At 48.2% G+C, this 20000-nt stretch overlaps 1 protein-coding gene across 1 annotated transcript in view; it reads left to right on the forward strand.

The window, feature by feature from the left end:
* LOC123757380 (uncharacterized) overlaps positions 1–20000 on the forward strand; it is a 759793-nt gene that overhangs the window by 355273 nt on the left and 384520 nt on the right. The window lies entirely within an intron of this gene.

Below are 20000 nucleotides of genomic sequence, written 5' to 3' on the forward strand. Positions count from 1 at the left end.
TCTCTCTCTCTCTCTCTCTCTCTCTCTCTCTTCCTCTTCCTCTCTCTTCCTCTCTCTCTCTCTCTCTCTCTCTCTCTCTCTCTCTCTCTCTCTCTCTCTCTCTCTCTCTCTCTTCCTCTTCCTCTCTCTTCCTCTCTCTCTCTCTCTCTCTCTCTCTCTCTCTCTCTCTCTCTCTCTCTCTCTCTCTCTCTCTCTCTCTCTCTCTCTCTCTCTCCGTCTCTCTCTCTCTCTCTCTCTCTCTCTCTCCGTCTCTCTCATCACAGTTAAAATGTTTAATGCACCACACGTGGCGTATGAGACCGTTAGGGCGACAGCCGCCAAAGGAGCGGCTGGACATGGTATTCAAATATTTAAATAACTGCAGCAGGAGATTTCTTTTGTTTGCTGAAGTTGTTATACGCGCCAAGTTCTACGCGCTCTCACCTCTCTGTGCCTATACGAGGCGCGAGAGCTGGCTCTTGGGCCCCGCCTCCTCCTCCGTGTTGTACCTGGTGCGGATATGATGCATTAGTTGTATTAGAAGTGGGTTAGACTGATGTTGTCGCTGCATTTAACGGTTTTGGGGAAGTCACTGTGGCTCAGTTGTTCACATTGTTCAACCCCCAATTGCAGTTGAACATTTTTTTTTTTACATTGTGGGCATAACCTCTGAGGTTAATTGATGAGGAAAAATGTCCGGGAACGATTTAATTGTAGTTAAATTACTCTTTTCATCCTCTCTCTCCCTCCTCCTCCTCCTCCTCCTCCTCTTCCGGTTCATAATCTCTCTTCTACCCCCCCCCCCCCCCTGCGTCTCTTCCACTCTCTTGGCTATACTCGTTAATCTCTTCTTCTTGCCTCATCTCCTTCCATCTTCGTCATCTCTTCACCTATGATCTGTTACCATCACTGTATTTTCCCTTCTTCTCTTCCCTGTTCCCTCTTCCCCTGCCCCCCCCCCCTCGACCTCGACCTCTCAAGCTGGTCCCCCACTTCTCATTCTCTTCTTCCGTTCTCTCACATTTTTTCCTATTTGCTATCCACTCCTCCATACTTTTTCTCACTTACCCTTCCGTCTCCTCCCATTACCCCCCCCCCCCTCCCATCCCTCTCTCCAGTATGCTACCATTCCCCATTAACCACCACCTCCCCCACATCATCACCCCCCCCCTTACCTTTCCCCCTACCCATCACCCCTACATACCAACCAATTTACCCACGTGGTGTCGGCTCTAGGAGTGAGTGGCCCGATCCTCTATGCAGTACACGCTCTATATACGGTACTGTATAGTTTGTGTGTCCTTGTTTGTGGCTAATATGAGGATGAGAAAAAGTACCGGGGCAAGTACGGTACCTTTGGGGATGGGGGGGGACTAAGGTTTTCACAGTAGATGATCTGGATTGTACTGTGTGGACTATTACACTGCGTTCGGTTCGTTAGGAAGTTGAAGATCCATCTTCCTACTCTGCCAATAAATTCCTTTTTTGCGCGTATTTTTGTGTGCAGTAACACCTTTGTCACATTTGTCGAAGGCTTTTGCCTGTGTATATTATATTAAGTCTGTGTATATTACATGTGGCGTTTTACTTGGCTTCTATGGCATGTAAGGGCGTGTCATAGTGGTCTAGTAATTGTGAGTGGCAGGAGCGTTCTGTTCTGGACCCATGTTGTCCAAGGTTATGTTGATATCGTGATATCATGCGTTTAATGATCTTCTTAACACTGTTTGTTTAAAGATTTGGTGAATGTGTGACGTTAGTTCAATCAGTCTAGAATTTTTTCATCTGCTTTATTACCTCTTTTATGGAGTAGCGCGATCACCGCTGTTTAAGGTATGTTGTTGGTGTTAAAGATTCGCTACTTGGGACAAAATGTCCCAAGTAGCACGGGCTATGGTGAGCCCGTAGTAAGGTATGCCAGGGATAACACCAGTATCTAGGCTCCGTCTCCAAATGATGTTTAATGCCTACCTTACCTTGAGGTTACCTTGAGCTTGCATCCGGGGCTTAGCGTCCCGCGGCCCGGTCGTCGACCAGGCTTCCTGGTTGAGTTTTTTTTATTTTTGTTGCAATTTTTGTTGAATATAGAATTCCAGGAATCCGAGCTGTTGGGATCGAACCCCAGCATAGTAGTGGTGGTATTCAGTCCCCCCCCCACCCCCCACCCCTCACGGAGGTTTTTATATAACATTATAAGAACATATAAATCTACCAGCCTGGCCCGTTGTCATGCGTGAGACTATATTTATATATATATATATATATATATATATATATATATATATATATATATATATATTTATATATATATTTATATATATTTATATATATATTTATATATATATATATATATATATATATATATATATATATATCATTCTCTTTCTTCCTATGTACACTAGAAAATATTTTCTCTCAGCGTGCCAGAAGTTTACTTAAACATATAATTATCTCACCATAAACCTCTAACATACACAATTACACAATACACAATATGTTCACATAACCTCGTCCATGACAATGTCCAAGCGCTGTATAACCACACAGTACAAATATATTTAATCAACGATAATCCAATCTTCCATCGCGTAGCCAATCAGCCCCAATATTCGATTCACTTTAAAAACAGCTGCAAATGTCGAAGATACCTTCACTAAATAATAATAACAATTCTGTTCCATTAATTCTTCAGCGCCTGGCGAGCGTGGAGTATATACATTTTCTTCTGTCCTCCATGGGGAGCCGGTCGGCCGAGCGGACAGCACGCGGGACTTGTGATCCTGTGGTCCTGGGTTCGATCCCAGGCGCCGGCGAGAAACAATGGGCAGAGTTTCTTTCACCCTATGCCCCTGTTACCTAGCAGTAAAATAGGTACCTGGGAGTTAGTCAGCTGTCACGGGCTGCTTCCTGGGGGTGGAGGCCCAGGTCGAGTACCGGGCCGCGGGGACACTACAGGCCCCGAAATCATCTCAAGATAACCTCAAGATGGACAGGGTTAGAGATGTGTTAAACATATAGTTCAGGGGTTTATTGAACAATCAACCACAGAAGGTGATTCGGTGCTTTTAAAATGCTAAGCTAACCTACATACGTAAATACATAGATACACAGATAAGGTATCAGCGAGGAAATCCCTTCACATAAAGGTGTCCCTTCACAGCAAACTGTTCCGATGAAGATTAAGCCACCCAAGAGGTGGCACGGGCATGAATAGCCCGTAAGTGGTGGCCCTTTTGAGCCATTACCAGTATCAAGAGCTGATACTGGAGATCTGTGGAGGCGCGACTGCACCCTGCGTGACCGGAGATGTCTCCCGGACCAAGTGGTGACCAGATGGTGTGAAAAAACTGTTCCATGGACCTGCGAGCCTTATTCTCAACCCTTCCAAGTGCTCTGTACAGTCGTAATGGCTTTAATAGCGCTGTGTCCTGATAGTTCCCTTCCCTTCACCGGGTGACTGTATGTCAAGGAGTAAGACTTAAGGATTCGACGACCGATTGTCGTCGAATCCGACAATAGCAGTTAATAGGTACCTGGGAGTTAGACAGCTGCTACGGGCTGCTTCCTGGATATGTGTAACAAAAAGGAGGCCTGGTCGAGGACCGGGCCGCGTGGACTCTAAGCCCCAAAATCATCTCAAGATAACCTCAAGATATGGAAACGTTGGATGTCACCTTGTGACGGGGGGTGGGGGGGGAGGATATGGAGGTGATCGAACTTGTTTCACGTCCCAATATTTTAATGTCTTTGAAGATAGCCGCGATTGGAATACGCTTCCCAAGACCGACTATAGAACGTTTCGTCATTCTTACCCATGAAGAAAATCCGCTCCAGTTTATCAAGCAACTGGAAGCATGCTTGGGGCCAGCAACAGCCTTGGGACACCGCGTGGCTCCACACATTATTGTAAATAGGTATATTCGTTCCCTTTTCTGGTCCGGGGAAGTGAACCTATACAGTCTATTCCAGTATTTTGCTCAAAAGGTTCACCGAGCGCTGCAAAAGGGTTTCAGTGGGAGTCGTTGGTAGTATAGGGTTCCCCCCGCTCTCTGACACGGTAGATATGTCCTACACAACCCGTTCTCGCAAATTCGTAAAGTCAATATTGACTTATTAACTACGTGCATAGGTGATATACTAAACATAATAGATACCCTTAAAAAGATTCATAGAAAACACCGACCTTACCTAACCTTGTTAGTATCTTAAGATAAGCATCTTATTGCTTCGTAATTACAATTATTACTTAACCTATACCTATTATAGGTTAGGTAATAATTGTAATTACGAAGCAATAAGATGCTTATCTTAAGATACTAACAAGGTTAGGTAAGGTCGGTGTTTTCTATGAATCTTTTTAAGGGTATCTATTATGTTAAGTATGTCACCTATGCACATATTTAATAATTCAATATTGACTTATTAAATTTGCGAGAACGGGTTGGTCCTACAGTGCCTCCTTACTAATGAAAGGATTAGAACCCCCTTTGTGTTGAGCATCTTCTCCTGGGCCTCGTCCACTCCTAGGCAGAGGTCTGGACCTACTGACGCTGAGAGACACCACCAGTCTCCTGTCATGCTGGCATGCCCTATGTGTGTGTCCTTAGGATTCCTACCATTATAAAACCTGATCTGGGAGGTGTATCCCCTTCCCTTGTCCATTGTAGTAAGCCACGGCCTCACTATCCTACACCTGGGTGCTGGGGTACTGGGTGCTGGGGTACTGGGTGCTGGGGTACTGGGTGCTGGGGTACTGGGTGCTGGGGTACTGGGTGCTGGGGTACGTACTGGGTGCTGGGGTACTGGGTGCTGGGGTACGTACTGGGTGCTGGGGTACGTACTGGGTGCTGGGGTACTGGGGTGCTGGGTGCTGGGGTACTGGGTGCTGGGGTACGTACTGGGTGCTGGGGTACTGGGTGCTGGGGTACTGGGTGCTGGGGTACTGGGTGCTGGGGTACTGGGTGCTGGGGTACGTACTGGGTGCTGGGGTACTGGGTGCTGGGGTACGTACTGGGTGCTGGGGTACTGGGGTGCTGGGTGCTGGGGTACTGGGTGCTGGGGTACGTACTGGGTGCTGGAGTACTGGGTGCTGGGGTACTGGGTGCTGGGGTACGTACTGGGTGCTGGGGTACTGGGTGCTGGGGTACTGGGTGCTGGGGTACTGGGTGCTGGGGTACTGGGTGCTGGGGTACTGGGTGCTGGGGTACGTACTGGGTGCTGGGGTACTGGGTGCTGGGGTACTGGGTGCTGGGGTACGTACTGGGTGCTGGGGTACGTACTGGGTGCTGGGGTACTGGGTGCTGGGGTACTGGGTGCTGGGGTACTGGGTACTGGGGTTCTGGGTGCTGGGGTACTGGGTGCTGGGGTACTGGGTGCTGGGGTACGTACTGGGTGCTGGGGTACGTACTGGGTGCTGGGGTACGTACTGGGTGCTGGGGTACTGGGTACTGGGGTTCTGGGTGCTGGGGTACTGGGTGCTGGGGTACTGGGTGCTGGGGTACGTACTGGGTGCTGGGGTACTGGGGTGCTGGGTGCTGGGGTACGTACTGGGTGCTGGGGTACGTACTGGGTGCTGGGGTACTGGGTGCTGGGGTACGTACTGGGTGCTGGGGTACGTACTGGGTGCTGGGGTACTGGGTGCTGGGGTACTGGGTGCTGGGGTACGTACTGGGTGCTGGGGTACGTACTGGGTGCTGGGGTACTGGGTGCTGGGGTACTGGGTGCTGGGGTACGTACTGGGTGCTGGGGTACGTACTGGGTGCTGGGGTACTGGGTGCTGGGGTACTGGGTGCTGGGGTACGTACTGGGTGCTGGGGTACGTACTGGGTGCTGGGGTACTGGGTGCTGGGGTACTGGGTGCTGGGGTACTGGGTGCTGGGGTACTGGGTGCTGGGGTACGTACTGGGTGCTGGGGTACGTACTGGGTGCTGGGGTACTGGGGTGCTGGGTGCTGGGGTACTGGGTGCTGGGGTACTGGGGTGCTGGGGTACTGGGTGCTGGGGTACTGGGTGCTGGGGTACGTACTGGGTGCTGGGGTACTGGGTGCTTGGGTACTGGGTTCTGGGTGCTGGGGTACGTACTGGGTGCTGGGGTACGTACTGGGTGCTGGGGTACTGGGTGCTGGGGTACTGGGTACTGGGGTTCTGGGTGCTGGGGTACTGGGTGCTGGGGTACTGGGTGCTGGGGTACTGGGTGCTGGGGTACGTACTGGGTGCTGGGGTACTGGGTGCTTGGGTACTGGGTTCTGGGTGCTGGGGTACTGGGTGCTTGGGTACTGGGTACTGGATGCTGGGGTACTGGGTGCTGGGGTACTGGGTGCTGGGGTACTGGGTGCTGGGGTACTGGGTGCTGGGTGCTGGGGTACTGGGATACTGGGTGCTGGGGTACTGGGTGCTGGGGTACTGGGTGCTGGGGTACTGGGTGCTTGGGTACTGGGTGCTGGGGTACTGGGTGCTGGGGTACTGGGTGCTGGGGTACTGGGTGCTGGGGTACTGGGTGCTGGGGTACTGGGTGCTGGGGTACTGGGTGCTGGGGTACTGGGTGCTGGGGTACTGGGTGCTTGGGTACTGGGTGCTGGGGTACTGGGTGCTGGGGTACTGGGTGCTGGGGTACTGGGTGCTGGGGTACTGGGTGCTGGGGTACTGGGTGCTGGGTGCTGGGGTACTGGGTGCTGGGGTACTGGGTGCTGGGGTACTGGGTGCTGGGGTACTGGGTGCTGGGGTACTGGGTGCTGGGGTACTGGGTACTGGGTTCTGGGGTACTGCTTCCGTCCGGATATACGTGACCTATGGTTGAAGTGCCTTTGCCCTTAGTGTCACTATACCTGACGGAGGGTATGCCACATACTCCCGGGTTTGTTGGGTTTGCGGCTTGCCAGGGCACGCCCACGAGGGGTCTCTCTACCCGTGGGTACCGAGATATATTTACAAATATGCTTCAACTTGCCCTTTGCTATATTTTCATTCTTAACTCCTGTAGTTGGCTTCCGTAATCATGTCGGGGCTGTCCGCTGATTCTCTTGTAATGTTACGGCCTCTTCTGTCTTAAACCTGGTTTCTGGTTGCGTCATTCCCAGAATTTTTTTTCCGTTATCATCATTTGTCTTAGCTTCTGAAACGTTTCAACTTCGACAGATCTGATCCACTTATGAAATCGGCGCTCCTATGGTCTCTATAGGAGTCTCAGGAACGGTGCTGCTCCCTGGCGTCTTAATCATTCCTGTGAATCGCTTCCTGTGAGTCTCGGGTTGTCACTATAACGATTACCTCACCACACTATATTGTTATCGTCCAACTGTCTCTACATTCCTCCAGGGAGAGAGAGAGAGGGAGAGAGAGAGGGAGAGAGAGAGAGGGAGAGAGAGAGAGGGAGAGAGAGAGAGGGAGAGAGAGAGAGGGAGAGAGAGAGAGAGAGAGAGAGAGAGAGAGAGAGAGAGAGAGAGAGAGAGAGAGAGAGAGAGAGAGAGAGAGAGAGAGAGAGAGAGAGCTGCGTATACACTTGCCTCACAGCCTTACATGTCTACACTAATGGTGCCCCCCCCCCCTCCCCCAAGTCCTCCTGGCATCACTGTAACATTTATAAGCAAATCCCAACATTTCTTAAACGAGAAATATTATGTAACATGAAAGCGAATCACCAGCTGGTGTACTACAGTGTCCGCCAGATGGCACGAGAGTACCTTGTAAGTGTGCCACGAAGTACGCCGCAAGTTAGCACACACTTATAGAAGTACTTATTACTTTTAGATGCTTCTGAAGGTATCTAATGTTTTCCTGGTTTAATAATTCCCATATAATGTTTATGTTCGTTAGATTTTCTGCTGGATTTTCATACGTCTGGCAGGCGGGGACAGACGCTGTCTCAGGCCACACTAAATGAGAATTACTTACAAGGGGAGAGAGGTCCAGGCATGACTGGAGAATCTCTTATTGCAAGGGAATATAAGATGCTGCAACCACCAACTCTTCAAAAAAAAAACCTGTTGATTCGCAAGACTGAATGACTTAAAATTCCAATTTTTCGGTCACTATGGAAACTTTTTGGTTACGAAACCACCCCAAGGAATCTCGTTATTAGTGAAACCATGTTAACGAGGCTCCGAACGATAGAACCGGGGTTTCAGCAAATGATTGTTGGTCAGGTCCATCGACCCGCGAATGATTACATCAACATTGTGTAATGATAAAACAGTAGTTTGAGTCACAGGTTATCGTAGACCAGCGCGTCTCGGATGATTATCATAAGTGTATGACCCGACAAGCAACTGCGTATGATATCGGCTATTAACGCCTAAACTACAAATTGCATCGCGTAGATAGCCATCGCGGAGCATTAAGGATTATCATACTGGGATTAGAAGCCGTGCTTTCTCCAATCCCCGGGGACACCACCACCACTCAATGTTGCACTTACACACACACATGCACGCGCGTGGGTCGGGCTTTTAATAACACACACAAGTCTGGAGTGCATTCCTGCTTGGTGCACCTCAGTTATTAGCGAGCATCCTTGAAGATGCTATCCAAGGAGCTCTCTCGCGGCGCCTACCTTGATATATATATATATATATATATATATATATATATATATATATATATATATATATATATATATATATATATATATTAGTATATTTTGGTAGCAGTCTTTCCTGTAGACATATTTTATTAAATATGACCGAAAAAGTAAGATTAATAATTCTAACACGAATTTTCTCAATCTTTCGTACATTATGCTTCACTGTTGGAGGTAAATCAAAAATCACTTCTCCAAAATTCATTTTTATTTCTAGTCTGACGCGACACGGGCGCGTTTCGTAAAACTTATTACATTTTCAAAGACTTCACAAATACACAACTGATTAGAACTTGCATTTCCCTGATTTTATATCTACTTTTGAGTGAGGTGGGAAGGGTGATGTGGCATTACATTTGAGTGAGGTGGGAAGGATGATGTGGCATTAGAGGATATTAATAGGGTATTAGCTCCAAAAAACCCAGTATATAGGCAAGACAACAACATCTCTTTCTAGGCGTTTAACGATGCATAAACAACAGGGCTCCATTAAGGAACATATAATCTCTTCCCATAACCAAACCATCGCCAGAGAAATCCTAGTAAACAACACAGAAATCATCGATAGATACAGCGATAGCAGGCGGCTTGACGTTTGCGAGGCACTACACATCAAGAAGTCAACACCAGCAATCAACAGCCAATTATTGCACAACTATATTCTACCCACCTCAAGACTCCGCTCCAATATAGAAGCATCAAGAAATATGGACCAATAGGCTTTCTACAAACACTTCTATTCAATATCCATTGTTTCGTGTTCTGTCTTGTGTTGATACTTTTAATACCCTATTAATATCCTCTAATGCCACATCATCCTTCCCACCTCACTCAAATGTAATGCCACATCACCCTTCCCACCTCACTCAAAAGTAGATATAAAATCAGGGAAATGCAAGTTCTAATCAGTTGTGTATTTGTGAAGTCTTTGAAAATGTAATAAGTTTTACGAAACGCGCCCGTGTCGCGTCAGACTAGAAATAAAAATGAATTTTGGAGAAGTGATTTTTGATTTACCTCCAACAGTGAAGCATAATGTACGAAAGATTGAGAAAATTCGTGTTAGAATTATTAATCTTACTTTTTCGGTCATATTTAATAAAATATATATATATATATATATATATATATATATATATATATATATATATATATATATATATATATATATATATATATAGCCTGGGCGGTTATACCTGTTCTTCCCTATCGTGTTATATCGTTCTTCTCAATTCTGTTGGCCAGAGAACGTGTTAATGTATATACGAGAATAGGAAGAACTGATTAGATTAGGGGATTGGGGGGAAAGGAAGAGCAGGGAGAGATAGGGACAGGAGGACGAGGGAGATAGGGAGAACTGGGGAACTGAGAAGAGTAATTGGAAGAGGTGAGAGACATTTCGCTATGATTTTAAGGATTCGTTTTTATCTGTTCATTCTCCATAGTTTTCTCTCGTATTTTTTCCTCCTTTCTTTCTGTCTCTCTTTCTCTCTCTCTCATTCTCTCTCTCTCTCTCTCTCTCTCTCTCTCTCTCTCTCTCTCTCTCTCTCTCTCTCTCTCTCTCTCTCTCTCTCTCTCTCTCTCTCTCTCTCTCTCTCTCTCTCTCTCTCTCTCACGTCTTCAGTTACCACCACTGACAATGTTATTCCGATTGATATATATCAGTTGTGAAATGAAGTGAACAGAGGTGAACACAAGTGAACAGAGGTGAACACAAGTGAACAGAGGTGAACACAAGTGAACAGAGGTGAACACAAGTGAACAGAGGTGAACACAAGTGAACAGAGGTGAACATAGTTATGTAAATGTCGTATTTTGCGACACACAGGAAAGTGAATCTAAGATTCATCGCGATTCAGGAATTAAAATTATTATAATAATAATTTATAATTAAATATTATTATATACAAAAAATCCGAGGATGGGGGTGGTTATATCACAGGTCGAGGATGGGGGTGGTTATATCACAGGTCGAGGATGGGGGTGGTTATATCACAGGGCGAGGATGGGGGTGGTTATATCACAGGTCGAGGATGGAGGGTGGTTATATCACAGGTCGAGGATGGGGGGGTGGTTATATCACAGGTCCAGGATGGGGGGTGGTTATATCACAGGTCGAGGATGGAGGGTGGTTATATCACAGATCGAGGATGGGGGTGGTTATATCACAGGGCGAGGATGGGGGTGGTTATATCACAGGTCGAGGATGGAGGGTGGTTATATCACAGGTCGAGGATGGGGGTGGTTATATCACAGGTCGAGGATGGGGGGTGGTTATATCACAGGTCGAGGATGGAGGGGGGTTATATCACAGGTCGAGGATGGAGGGGGGTTATATCACAGGTCGAGGATGGGGGGGGGGGCTTTATATAACAGGTCGAGGATGGAGGGGGGTTATATCACAGGTCGAGGATGGAGGGGGGTTATATCACAGGTCCAGGATGGGGGGTGGTTATATCACAGTTCGAAGATGAGGGTAGTTATATCACAGGTCGAGGATGGAGGGTGGTTATATCACAGGTCGAGGATGGAGGTGGTTATATCACAGGTCCAGGATGGGGGGTGGTTATATCACAGTTCGAAGATGAGGGTAGTTATATCACAGGTCGAGGATGGAGGGTGGTTATATCACAGGTCGAGGATGGAGGTGGTTATATCACAGGTCGAGGATGGAGGTGGTTATATCACAGGTTATATCACAGGTCGAGGATGGAGGGTGGTTATATCACAGAGCGAGGAAGAGAGAGGGTGGTGGGGGGTTGGGAGTTATCGGTTGGGGGGGGGGAGCTGTACCAATCTTGTCACAAACCTCTGTATACTTTGGATGTTTTTTTTTCTTTTTCTTTAATGTGTTGCACAGACCCAAGACAGAGCCATGTGGGACCCCACTTGTTTCATTCCTCCAAGTTGACTCCTCCCGTCTGACTGTCTTTTCCCAGTTAGCCCAATCGCCTTCTCCATGTCGTGCACCAGTCTGTCATAAGGAACAGTGTCTATAGTGCTCTTCTTTTTTTTTTAACAAGTCGGGAAAATTTAAAAATTTGAAAATTTGAAAATTTAAAAATTTGAAAATTTGAAAATTTAAAAATTTAAAAATTTGAAAATTTAAAAATTTGAAAATTTAAAAATTTGAAAATATGAAAATTTGAAAATTTGAAAATTACAATTTGACAGGCACGATTTTCTTTTATTTTTTACCCGAAGCTGATTTCATCTCGTATAGTTGGTCCTGCCGAGACGTTTCGTAATTCTCAAGCTGATTACTTTCTCTACAGCACTTTTGAAACAGATTACTTGACAATGGATTGAGGTGAGTATAACTGTGCGGTTTTGGCACTGTCACGGCACTGGTGGAGAAGGGGTCGCGCCGAGGCTTGGCACTGCACTGGGCGAGCGAGCGGCTGATTGGTGCTGATTGAGTGCCTGTCACTATCTCGTTATTGGCCAGTGTTCGAAGTCGCTGGAACTGGCCCACGACCGGTACTGGCTCGGCTTATCATTATCATCACCACCACCACCATCACCATCACTATCTTCGCTGTCAATCTTTCAGCCGGGCATTCAACCCGGCTTTCGTTAGAGCCAATACTGGAATACGCAGCACCGGTCTGGAATCCGTACCCAGTGAAGCATAAAAAAAAAAAATTGGAATTTCAATAAAAAGACAAAATTTAAACCACCTTGGAAGGACGATATCTTTAGGCTTAAACTGGCGGATACCTTGACGAAGAAAACGTGTTGAGGAGACACAGGATACAGTGGGCACAGTGGATACAGGACACAGTGGACACAGAACACAGTGGACACAGGACACAGTGGACAAGAGAAAGGCGAGAGGACCACATCTCAAGACTGCAGTTTGCCCAAAATGAGGCAGACCTCTAGAAGGGAAGATCCTAAGGTAAGACCCCTTACCCTAAGATGAAGGTAAGATGTCCAGAGGAAACCTGCTTGATACCTGGTTGATGGGGTTCTGGGAGTTCTTCTACTCCCCAAGCCCGGCCCGAGGCCAGGCTTGACTTGTGAGAGTTTGGTCCACCAGGCTGTTGCTTGGAGCGGCCCGCAGGTCAACATACCCACCACAGCCCGGTTGGTCCGTCACTCCTTGGAGGAAACAATCTAGTTTCCTCTTGAAGATGTCCACGGTTGTTCTGGCAATATTTCTTATAGTCGCTGAGAGGACGTTGAACAACCGTGGACCTCTGATGTTCATACAGTGATCTCTGATTGTGCCTATGGCACCTCTGCTCTTCACTGGTTCTATTCTGCATTTTCTTCCATATCGTTCACTCCAGTATGTTGTTATTTTACTGTGTAGATTTGGTACTTGGCCCTCCAGTATCTTCCACGTGTATATTATTTGATATCTCTCTCGTCTCCTTTCTAGTGAGTACATTTGGAGGGCTTTGAGACGATCCCAATAATTTAGGTGTTTTATCGCGTCTATGCGTGCCGTATATGTTCTCTGTACTCCCTCTATTTCAGCACTCTCTCCTGCTCTGAAGGGGGAAGTGAGTACTGAGCAGTACTCAAGACGGGACAACACAAGTGATTTGTATAGTACAACCATTGTGATGGGATCCCTGGATTTGAACCAGCAATACCTCTATATCTTTCAATAATAACATTGTACAGCCGAAGGTGGAGAGTCACACCAAGAAAGATATTAAGGTCAGGTCAGGGAGAGAGACTACAGAGCTGTGAACTACAGAATGCTGAGGACGAGAGACTACAGAAGGCTGAGGACGAGAGACTACAGAATGCTGAGGACGAGAGACTACAGAAGGCTGAGGACGAGACTACAGAAGGCTGAGGACGAGACTACAGAAGGCTGAGGACGAGACTACAGAAGGCTGAGGACGAGACTACAGAAGGCTGAGGACGAGAGACTACAGAATGCTGAGGACGAGACTACAGAAGGCTGAGGACGAGAGACTACTGAATGCTGAGGACGAGAGACTACAGAAGGCTGAGGACGAGGACGAACATCACTCCACTCAGCAAGGAAGTGGATGAGAAACGCAGTAATCACGAATAAGAATGAAAGGACAATACACACACAATTATAGAAAAGTTCGACAAATTAGTACTCAACAAGGGTCGTGTGAGTATATCACTGAAAACGACATATAGCAGTTCAAGCTAAAGACCAATCAAAGCTGTTACATAGCCATCCATGTGTAAGGCAGAAGACGTCGAGAGAGTGAGACCATATGTGTTCAAGTTGAGGAGCCAAGGGCGTGTAGCTCACCGAGAGTGACAAGGAGGTGTGTGAGGAGCTCAACAATGCAGAGGGGTCCAGCAGGTTGACGAAGCAGAGGCAGAGTGAAGACACGGGCTGTCATGACACGAGAGACACGGCTGTCATGACACAAGAGACACGGGCTGTCTTGACACGAGAGACACGGGCTGTCATGACACGAGAGACACGGGCTGTCATGACACGAGAGACACGGGCTGTCATGACACGAGAGACACGGGCTGTCATGACACGAGAGACACGGGCTATCATGACACGAGAGACACGGGCTGTCTTGACACGAGAGACACGGGCTGTCAGGACACGAGACACACGGGCTGTCAGGACACGAGAGACACGGGCTGTCTTGACACGAGAGACACGGGCTGTCATGACACGAGAGACACGGGCTGTCATGACACGCGAGACACGGGCTGTCACGACATGAGAGACACGGGCTGTCACGACACGAGAGACACGGGCTGTCACGACACGAGAGACACGGGCTGTCATGACACGAGAGACACGGGCTGTCATGACACGAGAGACACGGGCTGTCATGACACGAGAGACACGGGCTGTCATGACACGAGAGACACGGGCTGTCATGACACGAGAGACACGGGCTGTCATGACACGAGAGACACGGGCTGTCATGACACGAGAGACACGGGCTGTCATGACACGCTACAAGCCCTTTGCTCCGTGGCGTGCGTGGCTCGTCTAAGACATCCAGTCACTGTATGGGAGATAATGAGATGCTGAGATGACAGACAGGGATGGAGTGTTTCATCTCAGGCGTGAGATCTGCTCCCGGCGGGGCTTCCCATCATGGTCATCTCCCGGTGTATACAGCATCACTGTCTTATTCGCGGGAGATGAGGATGTGTGTGGCTTAGCCTGCTCTTCCCCCTATATTAGGGCGAGTAGACAGGCCTCCTTGAGAGTAGATAGAGAGGCCTTTCTGAAGAGGACAGTATGGCTGCGTTCTCAACAAACAGTCGAGGACCCACGGGTTCGATCCCAGCACAGAAATGGTTGGGTATATTTCCTTTCACCTAATGCCTCTGTTCGCCTAGCAGTAAATACAGGGACATGGGGATTGTTTCCATAAATGTAAATTGAAGACATATACAACAAACAGATAATAGGGGCAGGGGAGGAGGGGGGAAATAGAGAAAGAAAAGGGGGGCTGAAAACCCCCCTTTTTCTCCTATTCAACACTGGTGAGATGTTGGGGGTTGACTTACTGTTGTGTGTAAAGGCGAATGGTCTAAACATTCACCCTCCAACCCCCCCCCCCCTTTCACCTGGTCCAGCTTCGAGGGTCAAGCAGAAGCTGGCAGCCACAACTCAAGCCGCTCAGCCATCGACAGCCTATAGTGGAGGGTAGACTAAGGGGGGGGGAGGAAGGGGGGGGGGGAGGAAGGGGGGTTGTGTGGAGATATGGGGGGGGATTAATATTTTAAATGGTATTGGAAATATATGACCCTCCAAATCCTCTCTATAAATATTTATTTAATTTGACGGGTGTTGTCATTAAAAACTGACACTTGCAGTATTTCCCTTCCCCCCCCCCCACACGCACGCACACACGCACGCACACACGCACGCACGTACGCACGCACGCACGTACACACGCACGAACCACAGTTTCCACCACACATTGAGTACCTGAGCGAGGTTAAGCCCCTGTTGTTCCGAGCTCATCGTTAGCGGGCTTCAAGGTTTACCTTGTGCCAGTTCCGAGGATCAATGTCCCCGCGGCCCGGTTTCTGACCAGGCCTGCTTGATGGTGGTCTGGTCAACTGTAGGCTGTTAGATACAGCTGACGCGTGTGTCACAACAGCCTGGATGATCAAGTATCCTTAACAGGTGTTTATGAAATACTCTTTGGAGCCCCCTGAGAGGTCGGCATAACTACTCATAAGGGGTAGTTAAGGCATAAGAGGCATAACTATAGGAGTTGACACGTCTTGGGTTTAGTGGTGAGAATAGTTGGTTTGTTAATTGTTATGGTAGGAGGTGAATGGTATGAGAGAGAGAGAGAGAGAGAGAGAGAAGTAGTAGGTATAAGGCTTGCCATCAGCTATGGGAAGGGATGGAACGTTCTGAACATGCTAACAGAAGCCAGAAGGCATATATATATATATATATATATATATATATATATATATATATATATATATATATATATATATATATATATATATATATATATATATATATATATAACTGAAAACTCACACCCCAGAAGTGACTCGAACCCATACTCCCAGGAGCAACGCAACTGGTATGTACAAGACGCCTTAATCCACTTGACCATCACGACCGGACATAATGAGTCCGGTTCGCATTTGTGTTCCTCACGTGTGCCCCAAAGAATGAGGTGATTTGGTAAAATGCTATGCCCAAGATTACTATCCGAGTGCCGGCGGTGGGGTGGTTCAAATAGCCTCGGCTATCACCTCATTATGTCCGGTCGTGATGGTCAAGTGGATTAAGGCGTCTTGTACATACCAGTTGCGTTGCTCCTGGGAGTATGGGTTCGAGTCACTTCTGGGGTGTGAGTTTTCAGTTGCATATTGTCCTGGGGACCATTCAGGCTTGGTCGCATATATATATATATATATATATATATATATATATATATATATATATATATATATATATAATAAAACGAGGTAAAACTTTTTTTGCAACAATCAGCATAGTCCAGCACTGCGCTATGCTGACTGTCCTACTATGCTATACACTGCGCTATGCTGACTGTCATACTATGCTATACACTGCGCTATGCTGACTGTCATACTATGCTATACACTGCGCTATGCTGACTGTCATACTATGCTAAACACTGCGCTATGCTGACTGTCATACTATGCTATACACTGCGCTATGCTGACTGTCATACATAGTATATAATTTAGTGATTGTTGTCATGTGTTGCCCACGCTCGTCAGTGGTTAAATCTAACCAACACTCAGGTACAATCCAGGTGTGGTTAGGGCGCCTTCTAAGTCAAATTGTATCGATTCGAACACTTGCATTTAGAGACGGTGTATACCCGAACCAAACCCCGGGAGTCACCAAACACTTACGAAACCTGTACATCTTTCCTCAGTCGTGCCGACTTAGATGTCATTGATTAAACAGTTTATTACCCTCAAAGCTTCACAACCCGAGGTTATCTTGAGATTATCTTGAGATGATTTCGGGGCTTTAGTGTCCCCGCGGCCCGGTCCTCGACCAGGCCTCCACCCCCAGGAAGCAGCCCGCGACAGCTGACTAACACCCAGGTACCTATTTTACTGCTAGGTAACAGGGGCATAGGGTGAAAGAAACTCTGCCCATTGTTTCTCGCCGGCGCCCGGGATCGAACCCAGGACCACAGGATCACAAGTCCAGCGTACTGTCCGCTCGGCCGACCGGCTCCGAGCGGGTGGTTGTAGCTATGGACACCATTGTAGTGCTTCGGAGGTTATATAACCTGTTGAATATATGTAAACAAACCTGCAGGTGCTAGTGACTGAGGAAAGATGTAGAGGTTTCGTAAGGAGTTGTGTAGCTGAACAAATCCACAAGGGCCGTGATGAGGGTTCGAACCTACGTCCAAGAGGATCCCAGAGTTGCGTATATTGATTGATTGATGAAGATTAAGCCACCCAAGAGGTTGCACGGGCATGAATAGCCCGTAAGAGAGTTGCGTAACTGCTTGCTAACTATAATATAAGGTGTGAGGTGAAGGGTAATTGTTAATTGTAGTTTGAGGTAAGTTTTTGGTGGAAGGAGGAGGAGGGGAAGGACAAGGAGGAGGAGGAGGAAGAGGAGAAGGAAGAGAAGAAGGAACAGGAGGAAGAGGGGGGGGGGGTGATGGTGCACCACTAACAAGTGACTAGTGGGGAGGGAAACAGGGTCATTATCAGGAGAAAGTGTAAGCCATTATAACAATATATTTCACTCGAAAGGAAGGGCACCCGCGGCCATCTGCACCATCGGGGATTGAACGCTGACCTTGCAAGAAGCGAAGCCGGTTCGTGTGGACTTAGAGAGCAGTGTGGGGGGTCTTTGTTTTCATGCCCTGCCTTCTCTTCCAGGCAACAGCGAGGTGGTGTTGTGTGGTGATGGTGTTGTGTGGTGATGGTGGTGTTGTGTGGTGATGGTGGTGTTGTGTGGTGATGGTGGTGTTGTGTGGTGATGGTGGTGGTGTGTGGTGATGGTGGGGTTGTGTGGTGATGGTGGTGTTGTGTGGTGATGGTGGGGTTGTGTGGTGATGGTGGTGTTGTGTGGTGATGGTGGTATTGTGTGGTGATGGTGGGGTTGTGTGGTGATGGTGGTGTTGTGTGGTGATGGTGGTGGTGTGTAGTGATGGTGTTGTGTGGTGATGGTGGTGTTGTGTGGTGATGGTGGTGTTGTGTGGTGATGGTGTGTGTTGTGTGGTGATGGTGGTGTTGTGTGGTGATGGTGGTGGTGTGTGGTGATGGTGGTGTTGTGTGGTGATGGTGGTGGTGTGTGGTGATGGTGGGGTTGTGTGGTGATGGTGGTGTTGTGTGGTGATGGTGGTGTTGTGTGGTGATGGTGGTGGTGTGTGGTGATAATGGTGTTGTGTGGTGATGGTGGGGTTGTGTGGTGATGGTGGTGTTGTGTGGTGATGGTGGTGTTGTGTGGTGATGGTGTGTGTTGTGTGGTGATGGTGTGTGTTGTGTGGTGATGGTGTGTGTTGTGTGGTGATGGTGTGTGTTGTGTGGTGATGGTGGTGTTGTGTGGTGATGGTGGTGTTGTGTGGTGATGGTGGTGTTGTGTGGTGATGGTGGGGTTGTGTGGTGATGGTGGTGTTGTGTGGTGATGGTGGTGTTGTGTGGTGATGGTGGGGTTGTGTGGTGATGGTGGTGTTGTGTGGTGATGGTGGGGTTGTGTGGTGATAGTGGTGTTGTGTGGTGATGGTGTGTGTTGTGTGGTGATGGTGGTGTTGTGTGGTGATGGTGGTGTTGTGTGGTGATGGTGTGTGTTGTGTGGTGATGGTGTGTGTTGTGTGGTGATGGTGGTGTTGTGTGGTGATGGTGTGTGTTGTGTGGTGATGGTGTGTGTTGTGTGGTGATGGTGTGTGTTGTGTGGTGATGGTGGTGTTGTGTGGTGATGGTGTGTGTTGTGTGGTGATGGTGTGTGTTGTGTGGTGATGGTGTGTGTTGTGTGGTGATGGTGGTGTTGTGTGGTGATGGTGTGTGGTGTGTGGTGATGGTGTGTGTTGTGTGGTGATGGTGTGTGTTGTGTGGTGATGGTGTGTGTTGTGTGGTGATGGTGTGTGTTGTGTGGTGATGGTGTGTGTTGTGTGGTGATGGTGTGTGTTGTGTGGTGATGGTGGTGTTGTGTGGTGATGGTGGTGGTGTGTGGTGATGGTGGTGTTGTGTGGTGATGGTGGTGGTGTGTGGTGATGGTGTGTGTTGTGTGGTGATGGTGGTGGTGTGTGGTGGTGTTGTGTGGTGATGGTGGTGGTGTATGGTGATGGTGTGTGTTGTGTGGTGATGGTGGTGGTGTGTGGTGATGGTGGTGGTGTGTGGTGATGGTGGGGTTGTGGGGTGATGGTGGTGTTGTGTGGTGATGGTGGGGTTGTGTGGTGATGGTGTGGGTTGTGTGGTGATGGTGGTGTTGTGTGGTGATGGTGGGGTTGTGTGGTGATGGTGGTGTTGTGTGGTAATGGTGGGGTTGTTAAAACAACATCACACTATCTCTCCCTCGGCCCGTCAACGCATCCTCCTCAGAACTGCTGCTGCAACTAACAACTTCAATTCATGATTGACAGTTGCTTCCTTGTGGTCGGCGTCTGGTCGCGGTGCTCCTGGTATCAGTCTTTCCCCGGTTGTTCGCCCCCAGTACTCCAGTATTGGGCTATCTTGAGGTTATCTTGAGATGATTTTGGGGCTTTTTAGTGTCCTCGCGGCCCGGTCCTCGACCAGGCCTCCACCCCCAGGAAGCAGCCCGTGACAGCAGACTAACACCCAGGTACCTATTTTACTGCTAGGTAACAGGGGCATAGGGTGAAAGGAACTCTGCCCATTGTTTCTCGCCGGCGCCTGGGATCGAACCCGGGACCACAGGATCACAAGTCCAGCGTGCTGTCCGCTCGGCCGACCGGCTCCCCTAATGGCTAATGAAGCCCATGAAGTAGATTGCCTCGAAAGAAAGACCAAATTTTATAATGACATTCTAA

This window comes from Procambarus clarkii, chromosome 19 (assembly GCF_040958095.1).
Source record: "Procambarus clarkii isolate CNS0578487 chromosome 19, FALCON_Pclarkii_2.0, whole genome shotgun sequence".
Lineage (NCBI taxonomy): Eukaryota > Metazoa > Arthropoda > Malacostraca > Decapoda > Cambaridae > Procambarus > Procambarus clarkii.